Source organism: Furipterus horrens, unplaced genomic scaffold, assembly GCF_987537825.1.
Source record: "Furipterus horrens unplaced genomic scaffold, mFurHor1.1.pri manual_scaffold_4, whole genome shotgun sequence".
Lineage (NCBI taxonomy): Eukaryota > Metazoa > Chordata > Mammalia > Chiroptera > Furipteridae > Furipterus > Furipterus horrens.
This window is the reverse complement of record NW_028327174.1, coordinates 172834938-172858262: the sequence shown is the minus strand read 5'-3', so window position 1 is coordinate 172858262 and position 23325 is coordinate 172834938. Positions and strand designations below refer to the sequence as shown.

At 43.8% G+C, this 23325-nt stretch overlaps 1 pseudogene; it reads left to right on the top strand.

Moving 5' to 3' along the window:
- Positions 1-2925: 2925 nt before the first annotated feature.
- Positions 2926-3419, top strand: LOC150013337 (ubiquitin-ribosomal protein eL40 fusion protein pseudogene; annotated as a pseudogene).
- Positions 3420-23325: the final 19906 nt, after the last annotated feature.

Sequence of the window (23325 nt, the reverse complement as noted above, 5' to 3'; positions counted from 1 at the left end):
GAAGGAGAGATCTAAGGACTGGGCTCTGGGACAGTCCAATGTTAAGAAATTGGGGGGAAAAAAAAGACAGACAAGCAGAGGAGACTGAGAAGCCAGGGAGGAAGGAGGAAAACTATAAGAATGTGTAATACTGGAAGCCAAAAAAGGAAAGTATCGCAAGGAGAACACACGGAAATTTATGAATTGGCCAAATAAAATGAGGACTCAGATTTAACCATTAGACATGGAGATTGCTCATGGCATTGAAAAGAACTGACTCAGGGTCAAAACCTGGAGATCCAGTCAAGATGGCAGTGTAGGCAGATGTGGCTTGGCTCTTTGCACAGCGACATCAAAATTACAACTAAAATGTAGAACAACCATAAACCAGAACTGTACGTAATTGAGTTAAATGGAAGCCTGACAACTATGAAACCAAAGAAACCATATCCATCAAGACAGCTAGGAGGGGCACAGATGTGGAATGGGTTGGTCTCTCACCGACGTGTGGTGGATAAAACTTCAGGACGGATATCCCAGAAGCAAGAAGTCCCAGCCCCCCTGCCCAAAGTTCAAGTGCCAGGAATATAAGTCCCCACAACTTCTGGCAGCAAAAACCATCAGGGATTGAGTCCATGGAAGAAACTGCTGGACCCGCAAGCAGTTCTTCTTGAAGAACCCACACATGAACTCACCTACCCAGACTCACTTCTTCTGAGCTCCAGCATCAGCGTAGCAGCTTGAAAGGCCCCAGTGGTATACATGGAGGAACTGAAGTGTCTGAATCAAGTTGAGAAGAGGCCATTGTCTCTTTTCTAAACCCAACCCACACAGAGCTAGCAAGCTAGTGCCATATCTGAGACTCCATCAACGTGGCTAACACTGTTTGGCCCGCCTTGGAGATCCCTAGAGACTCCACCCCACCCAATTTACATGCCCACTCAAGCTGCTTTTCCATATGAATGGCAGGTTTTCACTCCTGCTTCACAACTTCCTAAATCCTACCAAACAAGCAACAGCTGGCTTCAGTGAGCCCAAAGCCAGGCACTAGGAGCACCCAGCTTACATTCACAGCTTGGCTTCACCTGGGAACCTCCAAGCCCAACACAAGTAGCAGCCATCTCAGATTGCTTTATAGCTCAGGCAGGGTGCCCCAAACAAAATACAGGTTGGGGCTGACCTTGGCCTGCACTATCTGGGAACCCCAGGGCCAGTATACCCAATGGACAGCTACAGACCACACTGGAGCACCACCACCCTGATCCTGCATAGCTGATCCTCCATGGAGGGCAGAGGTTGGTGGTCAGTGGTCACAGCAAGTCCTTGCAGCCGACTGGCCTGGGTAAATCCCTCCCATTGATCTGCCAACAGCAACCAAGGCTCAACTACAAGAGGAGGGTGTACTCAACCCACATGAAGGGCACATCTCAAGTACCCAGCTTGGACGATAGGGGAGACTATGCCACTGGACCCTACAGGACACCTTCTACATTAGGCCAAACTACCAAGACACAGAGTCAAATCAGCTCTACTCAATACACAGAAACAAACACAGGGAGGCTGCCAAATTGAGGAGACAGAAAAATATGGCCCAAATGAAAGAGCAGAACAAAACTCCAGAAAAATAACTAAACAAAACAGAGATAGCTGACCTATCAGATGCAGAGTTCAAAACGCTGGTAATGAGGATGCTCAGAGAAATGATTGAGTACAGCCACAAAATAAAGGAACAAATGAAGGTTATACGAAGTGAAATAATGAAAAGTATACAGGGAACCAACAGTGAAGGGAAGGAAGCAGGGATTCAAATCAGTGATTTGAACAAAAGGAAGAAATAAACATTCACCTGGAACAGAAAGAAGAAGCAAAAACTGAAAAAATGAGGAGAGGACTAGGAACCTCTGGGACAACTTTAAAGGTACCAACATCCAAATCATGTGGGTGCTGGAAGGAGAAGAGGAAAAGCAAGAAATTGAAAATTTATTTTAAAAAATAATGAAAAGAAACTTCCCTAATTTGGTGAAGGAAATAGACATACAAGTCCAGGAAGCACAGAGAGTTCCAAACAAATTGGACCCAAAAAGGACCACACCAAGAGACATCATGTTTAAAATGCCAAAGATTAAAAAGAGAATATTAAAAGCAGCAAGAGAAAAGAAGAGAGCTACCTATAAAGGAGTTCACATAAGACTGTCAGTTGATTTCTCAAAGGAAACTTTGCAGGCAAGAAGGGACTGGCAAGAAGTATTCAAAGTGATGAAAAGCAAGGACCTACAGCCAAGATTACTCTATCCAGCAAAGCTATCATTTAGAATGGAAGGGCAGATAAAGTGCTACCCAGACAAGGTAAAGCTAAAGGAGTTCATCATCCCCAAGGCCTTATTACATGAAATGTTAAAGGGACTTATTTAAGAAAAAGAAGATAAAAACTATAACTTAAAATGACAACAGATTCACAACTATCAACAACTGAATCTAAAAAATAAAAACAAAAACAAACTAAGCAAACAACCAGAAAAGGAACAGAATCATAGGTATGGGGATTATTTGGAGGGTTATCAGCTGAGAGAAGGAAGGCAGAGAAATGGGGAAATGGTGCAGGGATCAAGAAGCATAACTAGGAGGAAAACAAAATAGACAGGGGGATGCTAAGAATAATATAGGAAAGGGTAAAACAAAAGAACTTACATGCATGACCCATGGACATGAACTAATGGGGGTGGATTGCTGGAGGGAAGAGGGGTACTGGGCAGAGGGGGGGCAAAGGGAAAAAATTGGGACAGCTGTAACAGCATAATCAATAAAATATACTTAAAAAAAAGAAAAGAAAAGACTCAGGTAAATGAGGGAGGTGTAGGCATGACTGGAATAAATTCAAAAGAGAATGGAAGGAGAGTGATTGGTGATAGAAAGTATAATCAGGTCCTCTTTCTTTTCAACGAGGCGGCGGAGTGCCAGACACAGAGATGCAGATCTTTGTGAAGACCCTGACTGGCAAGACCATCACCCTTGAGGTTGAGCCCAGTGACACCATTGAGAATGTCAAAGCTAAAATCCAAGACAAAGAGGGCATCCTGCCTGACCAGCAGCGTCTGATTTTTGTGGGCAAACAGCTGGAGGATGGCCGCACTCTCTCGGACTACAACATTCAGAAAGAGTCCACCCTGCACTTGGTGCTTCGTCTGCGTGGTGGCATCATCGAGCCCTCTCTCCGCCAGCTCGCCCAGAAGTACAACTGTGACAAGATGATCTGCCGCAAGTGTTATGCCCGCCTGCACCCACGCACTGTCAACTGCCGCAAGAAGAAGTGCGGCCACACCAACAACCTGTGCCCCAAGAAGAAGGTTAAATAAGGCCCTTCCATCACCTCTGGTCTACAGGGCAGTCTTCTGCCTAATCCCTGTGACCCTGGGGCCTCAATAAAGTTTCCCTTTCATTGACTGGAGAGGTTAAAAAAAAAAAAAAAGTATAATCAATTCTTTCAAGGAGGTTGGTTCCACAGAGGTGTAGAAAAATGAGGAAATAGTTGTAAGAGAAAGTGAGACCCTGAGGGTTTTTTCTTTTTAGGTGAGAGACATAGAATGTTGAATGTTGCTGAAAATTATGCACACAGGAGGAATAAACTGATGATGCAGGAGTAAGGCGAGAACTATAGAGCAATGTGGCGTAGAAGTGAAGGACGGGAGCAAAGGCCCAGTCCAGCGGATGTCCTTGGCTAAAAAAGTACAGACACTCTACTGCTGGTAAGTAGAAAGAGAGTATGGACAAAAACCAAAAAAGGTGAGAGAAAAGCTGGGAAGTACCCATGGCTGTGGGTGGAGGGAGGGATATGGAGAACAAAAACAAAGAGCCAGAGGTGGAGATGGATTCTGGAAGTGACCATAGCAGACTACTATTAGGTTTAAGGAGTGTGTGTCAAATTGAGTCCAAATAGACATAAAAAGATTGTTACATTTGCTGCTCATAGTGGGAAACAGGAGCTCTTGAAAGACTGGAACAGCAAGAGAGATTGCAGAGAAGTTCTAGATGCATGGAGACTAGAGATACAGAAACAGGACAGGTGTGGCGGTAGGGTGAGGGGGTGGCAGGGGGGAGAAATGGGAAGCACAAAGACAAAGAGGTTTCCCTAAGTGAATAGGATGGACCTCTGTTTTGTAAACCTCATATCTCGCAGAAGGTGGCACCTGTGCATTCCCAACTTCTGACCCACCACAGAGGAGCCAAGAGCTGGAGAAAGAATAGGAAGTGCTGTCACTTCCTTATGTGGTGGGGAGGGGGAACACCGAATGCCCCTGCCTCACTGATTTCCAAAGGAAATAGAGGATGACTCGACATTCCATCAAATGAGGAGGAAGTGGTAGCAGGACTCCATTCCTCTGATAGGACCCCATCACTTAGCACAATGTGTTCTCTGCTAGTAGGATGCAGAAAAGCCAGGATGGGAAGAAGCAAGAATGTGTCCCTCCTCTGAATGGTAATACTGTGCCTAGCCCCAAGTGTGGCATCTAAAACAACAAGACACAGGTGTTTTCCTAAAGTATCCCCAGAGATAAGAGAAGGTGACAGGCATATCCTCCCTGCCTGGGGGGAGTTGGGCAGAGCGCCACAGAGCAAGAAGATGACATAGAAGCCGAGAATGAAGGGAATGACCCAGAGAGGTCACAGCAGCATTAGATGGGAAGACAAGGTTAATGTGCATGCATCCTAATTTAGAGTACAGCAAAACTTTCCCATGTATTCTACCTGCCACATGTCATAACTGGCTCCTGCTGCTAATTCCAGTAACAAACATCTGGCAGCAGAAAGATGAGCTAGAATCAAGACCTTCAAGATTCTCTTCTCAGCAAAGTCAAGAACTGAAAGAAGACAGGATCAGAACCTATGATTCATACAGGCTCTCGAGAAATGAAACCTTGATAACACCATCCCATAATCGTAGAACAACCCCCACTCACTAGTTCACCTAGGCTCAAAAGAGATGAATGTAGAAGTAAACAAAAAACTGAAGAAGGGCCAGAAGTCAAGAATATTCTACTGCCGACTGTGTGTCGGGTGCTGGGAATGTACCTGTGCTCGCTTGGAAACGTAAGTTGACCTCTGGCCCTCTGAGTACCATCATGGTGAATGGCCCTGTCCTTCTGAGGCCCTTCCCTTGATCTCTGCACAGGACACTACAGAATTCTATGGAGGGAATTTCAGGCAACGGACCACCTGCAGTGGAGGACAGTGGCTTCTCCACTAAATTACTTCTTCTGTTAAACTCTGAGTCCTACAGGATAGAGACCACACCTAATTCACTTGTGGACCTGCTCACCGCAGCCCACACAGGAAGAGCAACAAACACAAGATGAGCACAGGAATAAACCCTCTGGAGACACCGCTTCCTGCACCATGTGAGCAGGGCTAAGTCTCAGCTCTTTACCAGCCGTCCAGAGCCTAGTCCTACACCTGGATTCAGGGGCCCGTGGCACAGGCCGGGACTGTCAGAAACTGAAGGACAAGAATGGTTCCTATGCCCACCCCAGGGAGAAGAAAGAAAGGGGGACAACTTTGAATTCAGGTGGGAATATGAGAAATGAGTACAGTACAGGCACATAAGATGCTGGGAATCTTGTAGTTGAACTTGGCTTCTATTGACTGCCTGGGCTTGCAGACACTGTTCATTCTCATCCACAGAGACAGTGAGGCCAGGACCCTGAATATTTTGTCTGGATGAGAGCATGGGGAAGATATAGGGTGCGTGGCAAGGGGCCAGAGGCAGATCTCTGTTTCGAGAAGGAGTGGGTGTTGCCAACTGACGCCCCTTCCTCCTTGTCCCTCTCATGCACTATAACTTATCTGAGTCCATAACCGGGAAAGGCGCATATTGGGGCTTTCCGCAGTGGCAAGGCCCTGGGCAGGGAGCTAGACCCCTAGGGATCCAATGGGAAAAATTCCTTGTGCAAATAGCACTTGCAGCTGGGGTGCATCAGGGGAAGGGGTAGGGGAAAATGAAAGGCCAGACAGAATCTCACACACAAAGACACATAGACATAGACGTCCAGCCACACAGATGCATAAACAGAAAGACACAAGTTCAACAATGCCACATGGAAACTAGCTCAGAGTTGCAAGAAGCGTGTCCAGGAAACACACCTACATAGACTCATGAACACCTGAGTTACATATGCTCGACGGGCACAAGCACACATGCAGACACAAAGACAGCCTTGCGCACATGCAGACAGACACAGCGCACATTGCAGACCCTCAAACACAAACGCAGTCCAAGTCCATCCTTCAGAGCTGCTCTCCTCCATAAATCCTCCTTGACCACTTCAGACCAGGACTGTTTGTCCTTCCTCTAAACTCTAGTTTGTCATTTCTGTCCCACTACTCGCCCTTTAATAAGGATAGTCTGGATTCACATGCATACCCCTGGTCTCAACAACTTGGCTACGTGCTTTTAAAAGAATGTCAAGGTCCACAAGTGAGCCACTGTCCTCTCCAGCAGCCCCATCCTTCACCTACACATCCATCCTCATCCCCACGAGTGTCCCCAGTTTACTCCAGAGTCCTGATCCCCCCATGCCTCTGACACAGCAGACACAGACTCTAAGGAAAGAGTAAACCAGACAGACACACTTTGTCAAGGTAATGCTGGTGGGTATTACCCCAATAATCTTTACATGGCCCTAGGCTTACCACCCTCAACTGTGACCACTGCATCAATGCTAATCTAAGCAGAACCCTAACCCTAACCCTACGTAGCTACGCGTTGACTCGTATCTGCAACTGCACTGGGCATACAAATATCACATACTTAGGAAGGTAAGGTTCATTTGTGCTCCAGGAATTCAGAGGTGCCTTAGTAACAGCTGCACAGTATCAGAGGAGCTTGCCCCTGGAGGGTCCAAGGCTCACCAGAGAACCCAGGAGCACCAAGGCGCCCAGCCTTTTGACCCTTGTTTGCCTGTAGTGGTCCAGCCCTCCCCAAGCCCTGTTCCACGAACGCCACAGCCTCTGAGGTAAAATTCCTTCCCAGCTCCTGCCTGCCAAGCTGGGAGCATCTGTTGCCCTGGAAGCCCCCACCTGGCCAAGGAAATGAGCCTGGGGTTTGGGGCCAAAGGGCAAGTGATCGTTTCCCAATGTGGGCTTTTCCAGACTCTTGCAACGCAACTCCTAGGGCTGCTCCACCACAGCCTGGCCCAGTGCCTCCCCTATAGAGGTAGTGGGCCTTCTGACACTGGGGTTGAGTATGCGTGAACTAGCACACATCCCCGAACCTTCAGGATCTCAAGCTGGTGGCAGGTGTGTTCATTCTGAACTCACTGCAGAGGTAAGTCAGCCATGTGTACCTCCCTCACCCTTCACGTCTCAGCCCAGGCACCAGGAGCCCCAGTGTAGCACTCCTCTGCACCTCAGCTACCCTGGAGACTGTCAAACACTTCCCAGGCTTCTCGCAACAACTCACCGAGCCATAGCTTCACCTACAGGACTGGAATTCTTAGGGGGACACTCACATCTCAGATGTGTAGTCATCTGAGCCTCCTAGTCTCTTTCCCCATTATCTACATTTAGCCTGGCCTGAGGGCCAAGGAAGGGATTTGCCTCAGGACTGTGAGCTCCAAGATATACAGGTGAGGTGCTTTAAAAAATGCATAAAATCAGCTCTAATTTCTAGAAAAACAAGTAATAGTAATTGTCAAGAAATCTGCGGGGTCTGTATTTTACTCTACTTATTATAACTAAACAAGTTATCTTGTTACTGTTTCATGAATGCTGGCAGATTCCTGTGTTGGATATAAAGAACTTCATTACAGCCTTAGCAAAAGTTTTAATACGATTTATTACTTCAGGTTCCCTTGTGTACTAAGTGCCATATTGGTGGCACAGGATCTATGATAGATGCCTGAACATGCAGTGGGCTATGTTATAGGACAGGATAGCTGAGGTTTGGAGATTCACTGCTTTTAAGTAAGAAGTAGCAAGGCTGTTCTTTGTCCAGGGGGAGATATTACCTTATCTGTCAAGGTCCCTTGCTACAAAAACAATTCTGAGAACTAACTGGGAAACAGTCATAGCCTTACATTCTTGCCATACCAGTAAGAATATACAGGAATATATAAGGCCTGGTAGGTTCCCTCTCCCAGCAGTAATTAGTAATGGGTAAAAATACATGGCTGGTTTGAGAAAAAAACTGGCTATCAAAGAAATCTAGGAGAGACACTCAGGTTAAAAAGAAACTCAATTCAGAAACCACATGAATTATACTTAATGTTTACTTCTTCAACTTGTAGGTAGAATTCGGTTTTATGTTTTCTAATCAAGGAAGAAAAGCAATACAGAAGATGGTATCATGGGGACAACGTGAAAGTTGAAGAATCTGTGGTAACTTGAGAAGGACTTGAAGAAAACTTCAGGGAACACGTGGTGGTAAATAACAGTGGGAACAAGAAAGAAGAATAGGCCCACTTGGCAGAATGAAATGGGAAAAATGAGAACACATGACAACCTAAACTCTTCCTTGGTATTGTTTGTGGAGATGGTCTCTAAGGCCGATTCCCCCATGATTCCTACCTCCTGTTGTTCATGCTTTGTGTAATCCTATCCTCTTTTGAGTGTAGCCAGATCTGAGATTTGAGTCTAATCAACAAATGGTAAAAGTGATGGTATGTCACCCCCATGCCTACATTACATTACCTTACATTACAAAGATTGTCTTCTTGTATACTCACCCTAAAGACTCACCTTTCTGGCTTGATGAAGTGGCCATGCTGGAAAAGGAGATGTGGCAAAGAGCTGCAGATGGCCTCTAGAAACTATGGGTAGCCCTTAGATGCTGAGGATGGCCACCAGCTGATATCCAGCGAGAAACCAGGACCCTTGTTCCGACAAAGAAATTAATTCTGCCAGCAACCTGAGTTAGCTTCGAAGATTCTTCTCCAGTCAGGTCTCCACATGAGAACACAACCCAATCAACACCTAGATTACAGCCTGTGAGACCCTACACAGAGGACCAAGCTGGACTCTTGACCCACAGAGACTGTGAGATAACAAATTGTGTGTTGTTTTAAATCACCGTGACATTTGTGGTCATTTGTTACACAGTAACAGAAAATTATCACCTTGCTGTAGCCTTGAAGATAAGAGAAGTGTGTCAGGTAATAAGGCATATGAGGGCAGCAGAGACTTTGAGAGTGTGCAAACACACTCATCCTCTGCAGAGCACCTGCTAAAAATGCAGTGGGATTATTTACAAAGGCAAGTGGAGGCTGTTCCACAGTATGAGCTAGGGAAGGAAAAGGCATCTAAGGACATGCACAGGAGACTTCCGGCCAAGATGGAGGCCTAGACTGACACGCTCCGTCTCCTTCCACAACTAAGAAGGATTATAACAACCACAAAACCAGTAATAACCAGAAGTTCCAGAAATTAAATGGAAGTCCAACATATGGAGTTATGAGGAAGTGGTGCTCGTCCAGACCGGTGGGAGAGGCGAAGCCAGGGAAGAGAGGTCAAGGTGTGCTGGTGGCGATGGCAGCGTTGGCAGTGGCAGCAGAGGTGGGACGGCAGTAAGCACAGACACCTGTATTTGAGAGTAGGAGAGAAGCACCTGGGGAGCACCCCCGGCTGCAGACCAGACCTGTCAGCTTGCGATCCCAACGCCGGGAAAGGCAGTCCTCCATTGCCTTGGACTGTGAAGCCCAGAGCGGGTGGGAATGGAGGAGGAGGGTCCAAGTCTCTCAGCGGAGAGTGAACTGCAGGAATGCATCTTGGATCCCCACGCCCCCAGAAAATGCAACAGCGTGGTGAGAAGGGTTGCCCGGTAATGACGAGTGCACGGGGCTCCGCCCCTATAGCGTAGGAGGTGTGACAGCCCCACCCAGGAAGCAAAGATAAACACAAAACTGTCAGGATGGCACAGATCATGATAGAGATCCTGGTGACACAGCTGACCAGACAGCAAATATCTAATCTAATGATGCAGCAGATAGGAAATCTTTCTGAGGCACAGTTCAGAGCTTTGGTTATAAGAATGCTTACAGACCTAACAGCAGATCTTAAACAAGATGGGTAAGGAATGAAGGCTAGTCCTGATGAAATGAATGAAAACACATACAAAACTAGTGGTGAGGGAAAGAAAACCAGGGAACAAATCAACAAATCAGAACATAGGGAAGAAACAAACAGTCAACCAGTGCAGAAAGAGGAAATGAAAAGTGAGGAAAATGAGGGGAGGTTCAGAAACCTATGGGACAGCTAGACGCGGGTCAACATCTGAATCACAGGGTTGCCAGAAGGTGAAGAAGAAGGACTACAAATTGAAAAATTATGTGAAAAAAATAATGAAGCAGAACTTCCCTAACTTGGAGAAGGAAATAGACTTACAGATCCAGGAAGCACAGAGAGCTCCAAAAAAACTGGACCAAGGAGAAAGAACAACACCAAGACACATTATAATCAAAATGTCAAAAATTAAGGATAAAGAGAGAATCTTAAAAGCAGCAAAAGAGAAGAAGAGAATTACATACAAAGGGGTCCCAATAAGACTCACAGCTGATTTCTCAAAAGAAACTCTGCAGGCAAGAAGGGACTGGCAAGAAATATTCAAAGCAATGAAAAGCAAAAACCTACAACCACAATTACTCTATGCAGCGAAGCTGTCATTCAGAATAGAAGGGCAGAGACAGTGCTTCCAGGACAAAGTAAAACTAAAGGAGTTCATCAGATCCAAACCACTGTTATATGAAATGTTAAAGGGACTTGTTTAGGGGAAAGACTATCAAAACTATGAACATTAAAATGAAAACTGTATCACAACAACCAACAAAAGAAGCTATGGAACCGAAACAAAGGCAAACTCAGTAGGCAACGAGAGTGGGAAAAGAATTATAGGTATGGGGAATATTATGGGGGGAGGTCAGCAGTGAGGGGGAAGGGGGAGAAGGGAGGGAGATGGAGCAGGAATTAGGAAGAATAGTAGGAGGGAGTGGAGTAGATAGGAAGATGTTGAGAAGAACTATATGCACAACCAATGGGCATGGACTAAGGCGGGAGGACAACTGGAGGGAGGGGGTCACTAGGTAGAGGGGAACAAAGGGAAAAGAAATTGGGACAACTGTAACAGCATAATCAATAAAGCATATTCTTTAAAAAAGGCATCTAGGAAACTCCTCTCCTGCAGCTCATTCTATAGAGATACATAGCTGTGAAGGATCTTCAGCCCTCCTAATAAGCGAGAACCACCTTATCCTGCATGTTAAATGTAAATTACCCTATATGCTTTTATTTGATTCTTGTTATGGGAGTGGCAGATATTTGTAAAAGGCCCAAAAATGCGACTAACAGGGATCCTGTAGAACATGACAGTAATAAAGCAAAAGAAACCTCTGGAAAGGGAAAAGGGAAAGCAACCCAAGTTAGTCGGTATCACAGGTAGAAAAAGGAGCCCCAGATTTTCTTTAAGTTCAGGAAGGAGAAACAATCAGGATAGTTCCCACTGCTTTACACAGAGCAAGTGTTTAATAAATCTTTCTTGAAGAATTGCTGCAAAGATGACTGGGAAAGCAAAGGGTATTGAGATCACACTGTCAATACCCTCTCTCCAGTTCAAAGTGGGTCTGAGAGGGCTGAGACCTATTCTTCAGAACTCATCTCTATAAACTATGTAATAATGATCTCATTTCCAATGGGCTTCCTTAGAGGTTAGAGCCTTAGTGGTGAGCTGAGGTGAGCGGGAATGATGGAGGTACCAACATTAACAGATATGGAGGATTTCTCCGATCACAGGAGAGAGCTATCAAAGTTTGGAACTTAGCTATTTTTCCATACCACATCACATTGCTTTTGAATATATACCTCAGAGTAGAATTGCTAGGTCATATGGAAATTCTTTTTAATTTTGAGGAACCACGAAACATTTTTCACAGCAGCTACACAATTTTTCATTTCCACCAGCACTGCACTAGGGTTCCAATCAATTTCTTCTTGCAGACACTATTTTCCTTTTTTTTTTTTTTTTTTTTTTTTGAGAATGGCCATCTGTGGGTGTGAAGTAATATTTTGATTTGCATTTTGATTTTGATTTGCATTTCCCTAATGACTAATGGTGTTGAGCATCTTTTCATGCGCTGGTTGGCCATTTGTATATCTTCTTTGAAGAAATGTCTATTCACATCCTTTCCCTATTTTTGAATGGGTGATTTTTGTTGTAGGAGTTCTTTATATACACTGAACATTAATCCCTTATCAGATATATTACTTGCAAATATTTTCTTCATTCCACAGGTTGTCTTTTCACTCTCTTGAGTGTTCTTTGATGCACAGAAGTCTTAAATGTTGATGAAGTCGATTTACTTATTTTTTCTTTTGTTGTCTATGCTTTGGTGTCATACTTAGGAACCCATTACCAAATCCAAGGTCATGAAGATTTTCCCCTGTTTTATTCTAAGAGTTTTATGGTTTTAGCTCTTAAACTTAGGCAAACATACATTCTTCCTTCTGCCTGTCTTTGATATTTCTTCCCAAATGAAATATGAAAAAAACAGATTTCCTGATTCAAACCTTTGTAACCTTTTCAAGTTGTTTAGTCTGAATCTCAGTTTAATTACCTCAGGAGATAATTTCACAAGGCTGTAGTAAGATTTTTATGTTTAAACATAGGTACTATACTGCCAAGCACATCGGTGCCCAATAAACCTACACATATTTTCTTCCTTCCTTCAACGAAGTTTCTCTTCCAGGACCTGCCAGCATCGGTTATTCCACCTTGTCTTGCTGCTTCCTCTGGATGCTTAAGCACAGGACCCCAAGTTGTCTCTCTTTGCTTCAGAGGCTTCACTGGTGCCTCTTCTTCCTTGCAATCTATGCTTTTATAGAGGTTCCTGTCTCCACTAAAATCCAGCTTGAAGCCAACTAAGCTACCACTTAAAATAAAAATCCTAATGGGGAGCAATGAAAAAAGCATCAGTCCCACAAGGACCCCCCACCCACCCCTGCCTCTTGACCACACTGGAGGGACACGAGTTAGGGCCCACTGAGCCAGAAGGGAGGCCAAGGCCAAAGACATTCAGGCATAGGGGAAGTTACTCCTGGCCTGGATCCCTTGGCAGGATGTCCACGTCCCAGAAGAGGTTCCTTCCAGACAGTTCTAGGGCACATTCTAAGGTCTTCCTTTACGTAGGGGTACATCTCCACTGCGCAGGCTCCTGGGGCTCCCCTATGTTCCCAAGTGATCTTCCCACTAAGGCAATTCCAATCGTAGTTACACAGACGACTCTCCAGGACGGTGCCTTCCACATTGGCCCACCCTTCCCATGGCAGCAAATACAGAGCGGGCCTTCGGAATCTCTCTCCAGACACACAGCCAGCCACCCCCTTCAGGGCGGCTCCCACCTCAGTTTCCGGAGGGTTGGTAGAAGGCCCACAGACACGACCCATAGGGTGCTTGCAGGGTGTCGGCCGCCCCCTCTTCCGCTCCTGCTTACCTGGACCGTCACGGTGCCGCTCTGCGGGCCCGGCGCTTCCCAAGGCCACTCGTGGACAGCGTATTGGGACCAGCGCAGGAAGCTGACTTCGTGGGGTGAGCAGCAGGTTGAGGCGTTAGAGGCGTGCGCTCTGAGCACAACAGCTCTCCCAGCACCTTGTCGCTGCGGTGCCTCTGTGCCGCGCAAGACCGCCTCCATGGCAGCGGGCGCGCAGCCCAACCCGCCCTGCGCCCTGCGTCTGGAGGTGGGGCCCTCGTGGCTCAGCTGGTGACCTCTCGTGGGAATGAGGCGCTGACGGACCACGGGAAGAAAGTCCAGTGACAGAGCTGGTTCACGTTCACAAAAAATTTAATTTCCTTCCAGTCTGGGATCTGATTTTCTCTCTGGGACCCTTTTCACTGACAGAGACTCTCCTTTACCAAACTTTAGGCAGGCTCCTCTGAACTCTCTTTTCAACTAATCCCTGAGTTTTGGGCTCTTGTGTTCATCCCTGCATTGTCTTGTTTTAGCCAAAATCCTGCTAAGTCACTAACCAGATTCCCCTATCCTTTTTATTTTTTTTTTCCTTTTTTTAAAAAATAATTTATTTATTTATTTTTAGAGAGAGAGGAAAGGAGGAAGAAAGAGGGAAGAGAAACATCAATGCCTGGTTGCCTCTTGCATGCCTGATCTGGGGACCTGGCCCACAACCCAGGGCTGTGCCCCATCTGAGACTCAAACTAGTGACCCTTCAGTTCACTGGCCGGCACTCAATTAACTGAGCCACATCAGCCAGGACTCCCCTATTTTTGATATCTGATCACCCTTAATATTTGATCAGATTCCTCATCTTCCATTATTCCTCCAGATGATGTTGGATTCTGGCCTGCCTTCAACAAAAGTCCTGTTTGGTTAGTTTAGCCAGAATCCTGCCACCCTCTCTTTTTCCTGATGTTTCCTCTTAATATATCCTTATTCACTGTCGTTCCCCCCCCACCCCCTATCCTACTCCTGACAATAAATTCCTACTTTTCCTTGATATAGTCACAGTTGAGCCCAGTCTCACTCCCCGAATGCAAAACTTCACTGTAGGGATCCCTATATCTTTTGTGATAGCTCCACTAAATGAAGTCTGCCTTTCCATCCTTTAATATTTATCATGAGTAATTTTTTCCTTTAACATCCCTCCTACTGAGCTTGGGTTTTTCCAAGCTGGGAGAGTACGAACATGGCTACAGACAGTTTCAGGAATCTGTGATCTCAGTTTAGCAGCCCCAGAGGAAAGACAAAACATCTCTCAGCATCTGTATTTTATATATATAACCTGGCTGGTTTGGCTCAGTGGACTGAGCGTCGGCCTGCGAGCTAAGTGTCGCTGGTTCGATCTTCCAGTCAGGGCACATCAGAGAAGGAAAACTCTGACTCCAAAAAACCTCCGCTGCCTTGCGGCATACCTCTTCAGGGGAAAGGCTAAGGGAGTAAACCCCAACAGAAAATCCGGAGCCGGAGTCCCTAAGGCGGTTTGACGTTGTAGTCAACACCGGCAACTCCTGCGGCGCACCTGAAGCCAAGCTGTATTGACTCCGTCTTTCCCTTGGACCCTTCAGCTGCGAAGAGAGGGGGGGTCTGCTGCATGGGCAACAGCAGACCCTCCATATCACCCTGCCCAGGCTCTGTAGCTTCAGCTTCACTGGAGAGGACACTCCAGCGTCATTGCAAGATGTCGATTCAACAGGGGAGGAGACAGATACCGTGTCACTCCCGAGTCGGACTGCGCAACCATTCTCGGCGGTGCAGATAGACTCTTAAGAAGCTACACCATTGTCTCTCGAGACGGACGGCTGCCGATACGATACGATATATATATATATATATTTTTAAATATTTATATATATACATAAAAGAGATTTCTTACAGCAGCTATGTGAAGGATACATTTTCTAAGCTTGGGAGGATTTCATCAAGAGAGTGCCTACAAATGCCATATATTATTGCTTTGGACTTGCAAATAATGTTCTTCTCCGGAACTAAATTGTATATCTTGTTTTAGTACTTAAAAGGAGTCTGCTACAGCCCTGGCTGATGTGGCTCAATGGATTGAGTGTCGGCCTGCAAACCAAGTGTCACTGGTTTGATTCCCAGTCAGGGCACATGCCTGGGTTCCATGCCAGGTCCCCGGTTGGGAGTGTGTGAGAGGCAACCACATGTTGATGTTTCTCTCCCTCTCTTTCTCTTTTCTCCTCTCTCTAAAAACAAATAAATAAAATCTTTAAAAAAAAAAAAAAAGGCTTCTGCTACAGGTGAGATTGGTGTGACTCAGTGGATTGGGAATTGTTCTGCAAACCAGAGCGTTGCCAGTTTAATTATGGAAGGGTCTCTGGTTGGGGTCATGCAGAACCAATCAATGTTTCTTTCCCTCTCTTTCTTCCTCCCTCCCCCTCTCTAAAAATAAATAAAATATATATTTTTTTAAATTAATAATTAAAATTAATCGGGTTTTTTTGTTTATTTGTTTTTTATAGAGAGAAGGGAAAGGAGAAAGAGAGGGAGAGAAACATCAATCTGTGGTTGCCTCTCATGCGCCCCCAGCTTGGGACCTGACGTGCAACCTAGTCACATGCCCTGACTGGGAATCGAACCAGTGACACTTGGTTCGCAGGCTGACACTCAATCCGCTGAGCCACAGCAGCCAGGGCAAAATACAATTTTTTAAAGTCTACTTTAGCACTAAAATGTACAACTTATTTTAGTACTTAAAAGGGTCTAATACAAGGAGCCAAACCTCATTGACCAAGGAGGAGTGTAAAACCCTTTACAACTGCCTATTTCAACGGCAAATAACATTCTAGTGATCGCTTCCATTCTGAAGCAATTCTTTAAGGAAGGCTCTTAGAATATTAGACAATCTGATGAGATTGTTGGCCCTGCTTGAAACATTTTCAGTAGAATTATAGCACCATTCATACTTCATACTACCAAGCTGCTGAATTTCAAAAGAAATACATTTCAGCTTCCACCTCTGTCTTCACACTCCATGTCTCAAGCCACTTTGCTTTTTTCTTACTTAAATGGCCCCTTAACAGATTCAGAATATGCTGAGTGGAAGATGCTGGTGGCCAGCTGCTTCTTAAATTTTTTATTTTAATAGACTTCTCTTCTTGGGGCAGTTTTAGGTTCACAGTGTGATTGAGTGGAAAGTACAGAGATTTCTCATATACACAGGACTTCTGTACTATCTTTACAATTTCCCAAAACAAAGTTAAGTGTTTTTACTACAACAGTTACCAGAGAAGCCTTAAAAAATTTTGTTTAAATAGATAATGCATTCACATGGTTACTAAAGTCTTGTCCTCTCCCCTTTCTTTACCCAACCCATTAACACTATTATTCCATTTCTATGGCTTTCCTTAAACTCTTTTTCTTCTATACCCTGCTGGTGTATTTTCTGTAAATACAAGCAAATATAGGTATGCATTTTACTTTTCCCATCTGTCCCATACAAACGGTATGTGTTAATCTAGGTCCTCTGAAAAGATGTTCCCAAGAAAGAATTAAATGTAAGAATAATTCCCAGAATAGTTAATAATTGTTCAGTTGAAGGAAAAATGTATTTGCAATTTAAAATAAATATTTCTAAAATTTTACTCCATAAGAATTGTACCATTTTACACTACCACTGGCAAAATATGAGATTGTCAGCTTCATTTCACCTAGTGAAATTGAAGCAGTAATCAAAAACTCCCAACAAACAAAAGCCCTGGATCAGATGGCTTCATGGGGGAATTTTACCAAACAATCCGAGACGAACACCTATGCTTCTCAAACTATTTCATAAAATTCAAGAGCAGGATGGCTCCCAGACTCATTTTCTGAGGCCAACATTGTCCTAATTCCAAAACCAGATAAACACACTACAAAGAGGAAAAGTATAGGCCAATATCTCTGATGAACACAGACACTAAAAACCTCAACAAAATATTAGCAAACCAAATATAGTAATGCATCAAAAAGATCATACACCATGATCAAGTGAGAGTTTTTCCAGAAATGCAAGGTTAGTATAACACTCGCAAATCAATAAATGTGATTCACCACATAAACAAAATGAATGATAAAAACCACATGATCATATCAAGAGATGCAGAAAAAGCATTTGATAAAATCCAGCACCCATTTATGATTTAAAATCTCAGCAAAGTGGGAATAGAGGGAACATACCTAAAGGTAAAAGAGGTCATATATGGCAAAATCCACTGGTAGCATCATACTCAATGGACAAAACTACAAGCATTACCCTTAAGATCCAGAACAAGACAGGGATGTCCACTTTAATCTCTCTTATTCAACATAGCACTGGAAGGCCTAGTCACGGCAGTCAGACAAGAAGAAGAAGAAATAAAAGGCACCCAAATTGGAAAGAAAATAGTAAAACTATCTTTATTTGCAAGTGACATGATACTACTGTACATAGAGAACACCAAAAACTCCACCAAGAAACTACTAGAACTGATCAATGAATTCAGCAAAGTAGAAGGATACAAAATTAATATCCAGAAATCAGTTGCATTTTTATATGCCAATAATGAACTAACAAAAAGGGAAATTAAGAAAACAATCCCATTCACAAATGCTTCAAAAAGAATAAAATACCTAGGAATAAACATAATCAAAGATGTAAATGACCTGTACTTCAAAAATTATAAGGCACTAAAGGAAGAAATTGAAGAAGATACAAATAAATGGAACCACATACCATGTTCATGGGTAGGAAAAATTAACAATATTTAAATGTCTGTACTACCAAAAGCAATCTATAGATTCAATACAACTTCTATTAAAATACCAATGACATATATCACATATATAGAACAAATATTTCAAAAATTTATTTGGAACCAAAAGTGACCCTAAATAGCCTCAGCAATCCTGAGAAAGAAGAACAAAGTAGGAGGGATCACAATACCTCATATCAAACTATATTACGAGTCCACTATAATCAAAATGTCTGGTATGGCATAAGAACAGACACATAGATCAATGGAACAGAATAGAGAGCCCAGAAATAAACTCAGGTCTCCATCATCAATTAATATTTGACAAAGGGGGCAGGAGCATAAAATGGAGTAAAAATAGCCTCTTCAACAAATGGTGTTGGGAGATTTGGACACATACATGCAAAAAAATGAAACTAGACCACCAACTTACACCATACACCAGAATAAACTCAAGACAGATAAAAGGTTTAAATGTAAGCCATGACACCATAAAAGTCCTAGAGGAAAACATAGGCAGGAAAATTTTGGATATCCCACATAGCAATAGTTTTGCTGATATATCTCCTAGGGCAAAGGAAATAAAGGAAAGAATAAACAAATGGGACTACATCAAACTAAAAAGCTTCTGCTCAGCTAAAGAAAATATCAACAAAATGAAAAGGGAACCAACCATATGGGAAAACATATTTGCCAATGATACCTCAGTCAAGGGTTTGATCTCCAAAATATATAAAGAACTCATATGACTCAACACCAGGAAGACAAACAATCCAATTAAAAAATGGGCAAAGGACCTGAACAGACACTTCTCCAAGGAGGACATACGGTGGGCCACAGGCATAGGAAAGAATGCTCAACATCACTAGCCATCAGAGAGATGCAAATTAAAACCACAATGAGATACCACCTCACACTGGTCAGAAAGGCCGCCATCAACAAATCAACAAACAACAAGTGTCGACAAGGATGTGGACAAAAGGGAACCCTAGTGCATTGTTGGTGAGAATGCAGACTGCTGCAGCCACTGTGGAAAACGGTATGAAATTTCCTCAAAAAACTAAAAATGGAACTGCCTTTTGATCTAGCAATATACCATAAGGAATATGCCCTAAGAATCCTGAAACACCAACTCAAAAGAACCTAGGCACCCCTATGTTCATAGCAGCATTATATATAATAGCCAAGTGCTAGAAACAACCTTAGTGCCCATCAGTGAATGAGTGGATCAAAAAACCATGGTACATTTACACAATGGAATACTATGCAGCAGAAAGAAAGAAGGAACTCCTATCTTTTGCAACAACATGAATGGAACTGGAGAGTATTATGCTACGTGAAATAAGCCAGGTGGCGAAAGACAAATACCATATGATCTCATCTATAACAGGAAGCTAATGAACAAAACAAATGAGCAAAATAGAACCAGAGGCATGGAAGCAAGGAACAGACTGACAGTGACCAGAGGGGAGGAGGGAGGAAGGAGAAGGAGGCAAAGCATGGGAAGGGTCTAGTCAAGGAACATGTGTAAAGGATCCATGGACATGGACAACTCAATGGGGATGTTCAATGGGGATGGACTGTGGGAGAGGGGGGAGGTGGGTGGAACAGGGGAGAGCAAAGGGGGAAAAAATGGAACAACTGTAATAGAAAAACAATAAAAAATGAATTAAAATTAAAAATAAATAAAATAAATATAAATAAATATTTTTAAAATTAATTAATCAATTAATTAATAGTCAAGGTATAGAAGTGATAGGTCCTCGAGCTGGTTGGGGGAAAAAAAAAAAAGTCCTGCCTAAAAGTTACCAAAATCAGGATAAAAAAAAAAACAACTCCTCAGGTAAACAGCACATATGCAGAGAAGATATGTAGGTCCACAAGCAGCAATTAGGTTGTGACCCTTATTTGGAATTGGTTACTTATCTCTATAGAAAACCATTTCCTCCCAAGCAGAATGCTGTCACATGAGTAGAGGCAAATCGAGGATGATAATGATAACAACACCACCAACAACAGCTACAACAACAGCTACAACGACTAGATAGTGCTCCAGAAGGGAAGCAGATTCACTTGCCTCATTAAAAGCAGTGTGTAGCCCTGGCTGCTGGGGCTCAGTGGATTGAGTGTCAGCCTGTGAACCAAGTGTCACTGGTTAGATTCCCAGTCAGGGCACATGACTAGGTTGCACGACAGGTCCCTAGTTGGGGGTGCGAGTGAGAGGCAACCACACAGTAATGTTTCTCTCCCTCTCTTTCTCCTTTCCCCTCTCTCAAAAAATAAAAAAACAAACAAAACAAATAAATAAATAATTTTTTTTTAAAAACAGTGTTTAAATTTTCTTCCCACCACAATGAAGGCTTCCCTTCCCCCACATACATAAATTTAGAGATACTACCACTGTGGCCTTTTCCTGCCACATCAGCTATGGTCCCCTTTATACACCTCTGATTTCCACTCACCATTGCCTATAACATCAAATCTCTCCAGGGCCAAGCAATAACCAGACCCCGCCCTCCCTAAGCTTCTCTGTGCTTCTCAGCTACATTTCTAGTACAAGCAGGGGAGTTGGTGGAGTTTCCTCTGTACCTCCAATCCTCTTTGCTCTGCCTACTGTGAGAAACGCTCACAATAAAAACCGGGACACAGGACTTGAGCAGTAAAGCGAGGCCTTTATTCACGAGTCTGCAGAGCCGGGCGCACCCTCATAGCCAGGAGAATGTGCGCCCCAAGTAGACAAAGGAACCTGGTTTTATAGTCTTAGCTTCCCCACCCTAACGCAACTAGTTTCCCCTCCCCTCTCCTCCTTCCCTGTTTCTCCATGACTGGATACTCCGGAGGTAGAATCTAACGCGTTCATCTAAATGCCCCTATTGTGATTTGTGAATATGCTAATGTTATCCACTCCCTTCTCAGAGATCCTTTAATTACATTTGCCCTTAAGAACCTTCAATTACATTTGCCTTTTGTTACCAATGACTTTGCTACTGGTTTGGGAGTCACTATGACCTTGTTTCTAACACTACTGATTGCTACCAAAAAAACAAAAACAACAACAACAAAAAAACCCTGATAATCACTGATCTGTTTATTGTTTCCATGCTTTTATCTTTTCTAGAATGTAGCTGGAATCACACAGTATGTAGTCTTTTCAGACTGACTTCTTTCACTTAGTGATATGCATTTAAGTTTCCTCCATGTTTTTTCCTTTTGGAATTCAGTAAGGTATGGTTATCTTAACGGAACTTCTGACTCAGATGATCTTACCTGAAGAGCAGTGTCTAAGGCCTGGGCTATGTTTCAAGGTACCCCGTGTCCCTAAACACTCAGTTTTCTGGGGATGGGTGACCAGACACTTGTCATGAAGGAGAGAGCCAAGCCCTCAGACTGTTGCGGGGTGTGGAGAGTGAAGGCAAAGGGGAGCATAGACACTGCCTGTGAGTGGGCACTTTTAGTCTCTGGCTCCACAACCTTTACAGACAACCAGACACTGTAATCTACAAACTGAGTCACCACACAAACTTCCCTAAAACAGATAAAAGTCTTTGACACTACACCTGCCTTGTGAAACAAAACTGCTTGGTGATGCAGTCTGCTGACCTGGTTCCATCCTCTATGAGGTCATTAAGCACTAGGATCCTGACCACTGATATATAGGGATGGCTAGCATCCTCGTGCTAATAAGCTTTAAATCATGTTAAGCTTTAATTTTGTTCTTCGGAATGTTGATTATTTCTTATATTTATACGGCACATTCTTCATTATTTTCCTAATTATCTGGCAAGTGAAAAGGAGTTACCATGGATTAAGGTTGGAACCTAAAACAAGCTGCTGCCTGGTAAGGAAACATTAACACCACAATTGAACTAATTAAGTCTCAGATAGGAAGTTTTTTAAGATCTCAGTCTCTTTTTACCTTCCTCGCTAACTTTTATACCATATATCCAGTTATTCTAATATTGTACTTTCCTCAGAGCCTACCTTTCTCAGGTCTCTACCTTCGGTAGAGAACTGGAAGAAATGGAATCTACCTCACTGGATATCAAAAGACATCCTAATATGGGGGCTTCTTCTGGTTGGTAGACTTAGTAAGCGAAAGTCCTAGGGCTGTAAGAACTAATTACCGTCACCGTTTAATCTATTCCACCATCCCTCCTGTGTCATGGTTAGCCCCCTTGAGAACTAGTCCTGGGAAAGGGGACAGGAAGTAAGGAATAAGGAGAGCCTTGAAGTAAATGAGAAATAACTAGAAAATGAAATGTTGGGGTGAAAAGCATGGAATAGAGGAAAGAAATGTATGTAAGTGTGTTAAACAGAGACATACACAGAAAGGAACTTGGAAATTTATATTAGTTTTGTCTTATTATGAACATGAAAAAGAACATGGTGTCCCAGCTTCACACTCTAACTTTTTTGTCTCTAAGCATCACCGAAAAATCCCGCGAAAGGCTAGAGATGCAGCATTAAGAGGTAAAATCCCAGTGTCTTCTCTCACTCCCCTCCACTATGAGCAAGGTTCCATAGACTGGGTCCCTCAAGTTGACAAATTCTCCCAGCAGAATTTCTTGGGTGGGAAGTCAGAGCCAGGGATTGCTCCAAAATTCAACACCTCTGCCCAGGGAGTGAAGAATAAGGAAGTAGGACAGATGTCCTTAGCAATGCTAGTTAGGATTTAGATAACCCTGTGAAAGCCACTTCAGATCTCAGTCTTTTATCCATGAAATGGGCCTCTGAAGACCCTGCCTCACTCACAGCACGGCTGTGAAGACCTAATGAGGTTAGGTCCAGGACAGCACATCGTGACTGGTTAAGCTGTACTCAGACAGGCCTTAGAGCATGGACTGTTGGGGTTTTCAGTCTCTTCTCGTTCAAAGGCCTTTCGCTGCCTATAGGATGTCTCTGAATGCCCTCTCATTTCATATAATGCGGTCTCCTGGTTTCTCAGCTAGGAGACCTTCCTGGAAAGAAGCTGAGGAGCCATGGGAGCTGCTGTCTTTCATGAAAAGGTGATCACTCGCTCTTTGTAGTGTCCCGGATCCAGCCTGGACTGTGATGATTTCTCTGCTTGGCCTGGGACAGGAATGAGGAGAAGAGGGAGAATGGATGAAAAGTGAGTGACACACAGT